General features: G+C 34.5%; 1 long non-coding RNA gene across 1 annotated transcript; it reads left to right on the plus strand.

The window, feature by feature from the left end:
- Nucleotides 1-4284: 4284 nt before the first annotated feature.
- On the plus strand, nt 4285-5767 carry LOC128224198 (uncharacterized). Its single transcript, XR_008259454.1, has 2 exons — nt 4285-4339; nt 4912-5767. It is a non-coding gene; the product is annotated as an uncharacterized LOC128224198 (long non-coding RNA).
- Nucleotides 5768-6337: the final 570 nt, after the last annotated feature.

Here is a 6337-nt window from a genome sequence, read left to right on the forward strand (position 1 = left end):
CGCATCAAAGCGAAATACTAGGCCGTTGGCAGTTAACACACGGATAACAAGGGAACGAGATATTCAAGTTTCTTTCGACGATTGGTTGGATCCTATCCCATCTGGTGGAACAACTGAACATGCATCTGGCATAGAATCTTATGAAATCACGGTGAATGAAGTAAACGATGATGCATTGTCCTCAAAAGTCAACAAAATGTCTTTGAGTAACGTTATAGCCGGGGGCGCATTTACCATTACAGCGAACGCCGCCAAACCAAGACTATACCGGATACTTTTGACAGTAAAGGATGTTGCTGACAATACCAGAAATGCAAGAGCGTTTGTCCTTTATGACAACTACTCAACGATAATGATGAAACAATGATCCTGTTTTACATCAGTTCTGCGTCACCATCTAAACAATACGAATGGCAAACGCATCATAATGAAATATGTATGCAATGGCGAGACTATTTCTACAACAACTTCTACATAGACAATGACTATTTTCAACCAAGTATTATATCAGAACAACCTCCAGTTTCTTCCATGTATGATCAAATATCCGGCGAGTTACCTATCAGCGGAACAAGAACTGTTAATGGAATTGTAGACTTTCAGTTTTCGTTCTCAAAGAATGAGGAATCCTTTTCAAAAGAAATATCTGTACCCAATTTTACAAATCAGACCTACTGCCATCACTTTGTACTGAAAGATGGCGAAAAATACACTCTTTCGATTAAGGCTATCGACATAGTAAATAATTCTTTGAACGACAGCAGAACCGTTTTCATTGATCGAACAGCTCCAATTATAAAGAATATTTGGCTAACAAAAGATGATCATAAGCAACTATTCGTCCATGACTCTGAGGACCTTTCAAAAATGAAAATTTATTTCGAAACGCTGGATCCACACAGTGGTATTTTGAACATGGAATGGCGACTAGGAACGTCGAATGGAGGCGAAAATTAGGTCAAGGGATTATGAAGGCGAAAACAATATCAAATGTAAGTTGTGGTTTTGTATTCAAATATTATATGATATGAACGACAAGTGCTTGATAAATACTTGATTCTATCACTTACGTTAAGTTGTGTGATTAAGGATACCATTTGATAACGTCTTTAGCAAACAAGTACGTAAACAATGATATTTGAGAATGTACGAAACTAGCATAAAAAAAGAGAGAGTTAAACAAACCTACCCTTTCTAGCATTTTTGTTGTTGCAGAAGACTTGTGAAACACGAATTGTTATTGTCCAGACATTGGCTCATGTTAGACCTTGAGCTACAGTATTCCATTGAACAATCTTGTCGCTGATAATACCCACATCGCGGATCATAACAGAAACTATTATTTTTGGATCAAATCAAGAAATAACGCAGGTCTTACAAATATCGAATATCTCGATATTTTGGTCGATTATTCGCCCCCAGGAACAGGAGTTATCTTTGAAGGTATTGTAATCAATATGCAAAGAGGTGGTGTAATAAACCTGTTTAACTTGGACATGATTTATCAGCTAAAAATCACCATAATATTATGTCATTGCAATATCAAAATTCTCAAAATCTGTCAGGTGTTTAAGTTTTTATCGTGCATCTGGAAATTCATACCACAAGTTAAGATAAGCTACAGTTGAATAGTAATGCACTTCCTGTTCATTGGTAAGGCATCATTGACCATGAAAATGGTATCATGATGTACAGAGTCGCACTGACTTATCACTTACTTTAGTTAACATATTTATTTCCACAGACTTTGGTTCAACGCGGAAACGCAAACGTTTTTGTCTTATTTTCATTCAGTATGTTAGCATATTGGAATATAGCGCTTGTAAGCATGTGACTTCATTACCATAAGAAAAAAAGTAAGAGATGTTCACTTAGAAATTGACATCATTGATGATAAAGGCTTAGCGATTGTTCATAAACTTTTGCGGAATCAACCAAACTATCGTCAACATGATTAAACAAATACCGAGCCGTCTACTTTTTTCAGCCAATACAGTGATAATGCTAGATGTAGAAGATGAGTTGTGAATGTATTGAAAATTTAACGCTATGTTAGCAAAACAGTTAGCAATGTTTCGATCGTACTGTGCTAGTTCGTGTGTGTGTGTGTGTGTGTGTGTGTGTGCGTGTGTTTTTATTTGTTTTAAATATTCAAAGCTTGACGATTTTGCTGTTTGTGTTTTAACTCATACACTTAAACATTCATTCGGAACTGTTTTTTATTTATTTTCTCGGACATTAAACCGTCAAGCAAATAAAAACCAATGCAAATGTTTCCTACATAAACAGGTGAAAGGGACAATAATCGAGCACGAGACCAGCAACATCGCAACGAGGTCTTAAAACTCAAATTAACTTAAGAGCATTATTTTTAGTAATTTGACATGCAAAAATCCCATTTATTAAATAAATCAATACCGAATTTTAACACATCTATTCCTCAGTTTTAGGCAACCAGAGTATACAATTCCATACAAATATTCATATTCACGGTTTGACACTGACAATGTTATATAGTGCGCACTTTATGAATATGGAAAATGAGATTTCGAAGTTTACAAAACTCATGCGGTTACTTGACTTATACATCTTCGAAATGTGCACGGATTATACTGCTACCGCTGTTTTGCATAACATTCGTATACGAAAAGCTTGCCATTATCCGAGCAAATCTTTGATCATTGACCCATCGTAAATGTATACTTATCATGTAAAATTATTGTGTTTATCATTTTTATTCAAATTAACATCAGCTTAAGTCAGTAATCTATGAGGTTGACCAATCTCTGTTCAGTTTCGACAATTAGCGTAAATTGCAAGAATCACCATTGTTTGATTTAAAAATATTTGGTTTCCATCTGCAGTTATCAGCAAACACCTGTTTTATAATCTCTTTTGTTCATTGTTGAAGAAAAACCTCGTGTTGTTTGTGGATCAAACTATGACGTGTGCTTTTGCGTGCGACATTGTGACGCCTCTCCGCACTGTACTTGGTGACGCCGACGGCGTTCGCAGATATTTCTGCCATTAATTTGCATCTCCAAGAATCTATGTGGTCTGTAAATTATGGCGCTAAAGAAAGCACATCCCCCATGTTCAAAACATTTGAAGACAGCACAATATGTGTTTACGGGAATATTTAACAAAACTTCAAACCTATCGCAAAGCTACAAATTCATTTACGAAGATTCGTAAATTACAAAGGTTTCGAGATACCACTTGTAACCGCTACCAAAGCATTACTATTATCATTAGTTCTGATTTTAGTCTAAGGTTTCATGCGCAATAAATGTTTAACCATCACATTTTCAGATACCAATGATACAGAACGATACAGAATTGCCCACTGGCAAGGATTTTCTGATCCGGAGAGTGGTATAAGATTCTACCGTATAGGTATTAATACCCGATGTCTGATGAAGGAAGAACTGTACAGTTTCTCGAAAACAACAAATGCGTTGTATTTCGAGCTATCATTTAACCAAACTTCAATAAAGATATTTGAAAACTTCACTTGTACACCCTATATTACTATCATTGCAATTAACAACGCTATGCAACCATCGTCGGTCGTGTGTATCGAATCAATTAAAACGTCTGACAGAGACAGTTGTAATGGTAAGATTTGCATGACTTCTATCTGGAAATCGCAATAATGAACGAAAATATAGATTCAGATAACTAATGTTATCGATGATGTTCTGATTTTAATCGGAATGGTTTACGTTTTAATATCCATGCGAAAAACTTAAAACCTAATCTAAGGTGGTTTGTACACTTTCGTAATACAATATTGAATTCAAATTGTGCTTTTTGATTTTCGAAATATGACAATACTTCTTACCTCACTGTAGGATAAATAATGTTAATATACGAAGTTTATTGATATTCTATAAAGTGAATGTTGCTTTCTACCCGATGCAGCGTTCATGCCTGTAGAAATAGAAAATACGGTGTTGGTAATTTCGCTTTCTACTTCCGGAGCAATAGTTGTTACCATTGGGGTGGCTGTTGTCGTTGTTTGTATTGTGATCAAAAGGCAAGTTAACTTTGACGAGAATTATTTAAATTTTGTTAATTTGATGTGTATACAGGCTTGTATTGTTCTTCTTCGTTTTGTCTTATATGAGTCTTTGTGGCACCAAGGTTGTTAAATGTTGTTCCGCAATTTGTCGTACCCTTGTTAATTTACTAGATTAGCGCGTATAAAATCTTGAATTGATTTAATTTAACATTTAAAATTTATCTTTGCTTAAGTCATTGCAATTTGAAAATTGATAAACCAGGCGGCGATCCAAGTCAGAGACAAGAAAGGAGTTTCGTGTATCTCATCATAAAGGTATCGATATTGTTATTAAAAACTCGTATGTTGTATTTGGTTCCAAAACATTTGTTTGAATCATATGGGCATAATTTAAAAGATCGATGGACCACCCTTTAACAAAAATATTCCATTAACAATATTTTCTTTTCTCGATTTCGACACTATTTTCACTTTTGGATTGCAAAACATGTTAAATCATTGCTTTAACAGCAACCTATCTAAACATAATTCTTACGTGATTGGTTGTGTGGTAAATTGTTTTGTTCCACATTTTGTTCTACTCTATTGGTTTCAATGTACAAATTTAATCAATATATCGTTTACACCGTTGACCAAGTCGATTAGAATACACTAAATAATGCTGTTTATCAATTTAAGTATCTCAATTACATTTTATAGTTCATACTAATTACCTTTCTTGATTGTGACAAAACCTGATAGAGTACAGTCTCACGCGCGGGTCCGTTTGATATTCCTGAATGGAAACCAGCATTGATGCCCATTTTGATAAGGCATACGCGGGTATATCTTATGTGGATTAACAAACCCATTTATGAGACTCATACCGAATATATCCTTACTTTCAGAGAATGTTTACTTCGAGAGGGCTGAGCTAGAAAATGATGATGTTCACTCACCATGCAGTGATTTAAGCAAAGGCATTGAGGAAAATCCCTACGAGTTTCTCTCAGAATGACAACGAATTTCCTCCGTGGACAATCCAACATACATGAATCTCCAACTCAAATCGTCATGATTTCTTAAACGATCAGCTTGTGGTTTAATACATTTTAAATTAAGTGGAACCTATTACTTCCTTTCAAACTTATCAAATCACTTCGCTGTTACCTGATAACAAAAAGAAACTACTAATAACAATATGATGGAAATTACACGGACAAGCCCATTTGCCTGAACCTTATCAAACAATATCTTTAAATGCCAAAACTAAGGCATTAAATACAATGGATGAGAAACACCTAACGTACAAATCAATACAAACGTATCACATAAACACCAATTATTATATTGTTTATGTAATCAACCTGAGGTCATATTTACTTAACTACCGCATTTTTACCCCGTGCGGACCAACTCATTATATAAAAAAATCCCGAATGAGGTTATGATCATGATAGCCGTATTTGAACAGAAGACACACCTCTAAACTTGTATCCATTCCCCTAGATCTTTATTGTATATTCACATCCTTAATAAGATTAATCCAACTTTGTTTATTGCACGTCTTTTTCAGAGACGTTAAGGGTACTTAATAAATTATTGCCAGAGACTAGTATACCTATATTAACACACTTGGACAAGATGTTATTTTCACATGAGACTTAAGAACCATTTAACATCCTGTACCCAATTATATATACATGTATCACATGTGTGTGCAATTTTTAAACTTAGATGTGCAATAAAATGCTTTGATTTTTAGTTTGTGGTTGAATAATGTGGTAAACTAATAAAATTAATTATTGAGACATACTAGAAATTAATATACTTAGTGGTCAAGTATCAATTATATCATACAATATGCAAAATTTCCTTCTTTAATTATGTCAGTCTTGTTTCAGCATTTCCTATAATTGAGGCGTTCTTACAATTATAACTTTACATTTGCATGCATCTTAAAGGGGCCGTTAAATATTAAACAATTTGAATGACGATATCTTGGAAGCCATCAGTTTTGTTAATTAGCTTACATGTTGGCCTCGGTTTTACATCTTGAACACAAAATGTCACATTTCAGGATAACATCAGATATCATAACATTACGATGATGCATAACGACAAACAGACATATTCCACGTCATATTTTACTACATATCCCATATATATATTGTGAATTTCGATGACGTAATGTTCCACATACACAACTACAGGAAGGTCAGCAATAGAACGCTTGAAATTGGAGTAATAAAATATGTTCGGAAAATAATAAATTTTACAGAAGCACTGAAAGCGCTGAGAGACTATGGGATGGTAGCGTGGGTGTCGAGACTG

Source organism: Mya arenaria, chromosome 17 (assembly GCF_026914265.1).
Source record: "Mya arenaria isolate MELC-2E11 chromosome 17, ASM2691426v1".
NCBI lineage: Eukaryota > Metazoa > Mollusca > Bivalvia > Myida > Myidae > Mya > Mya arenaria.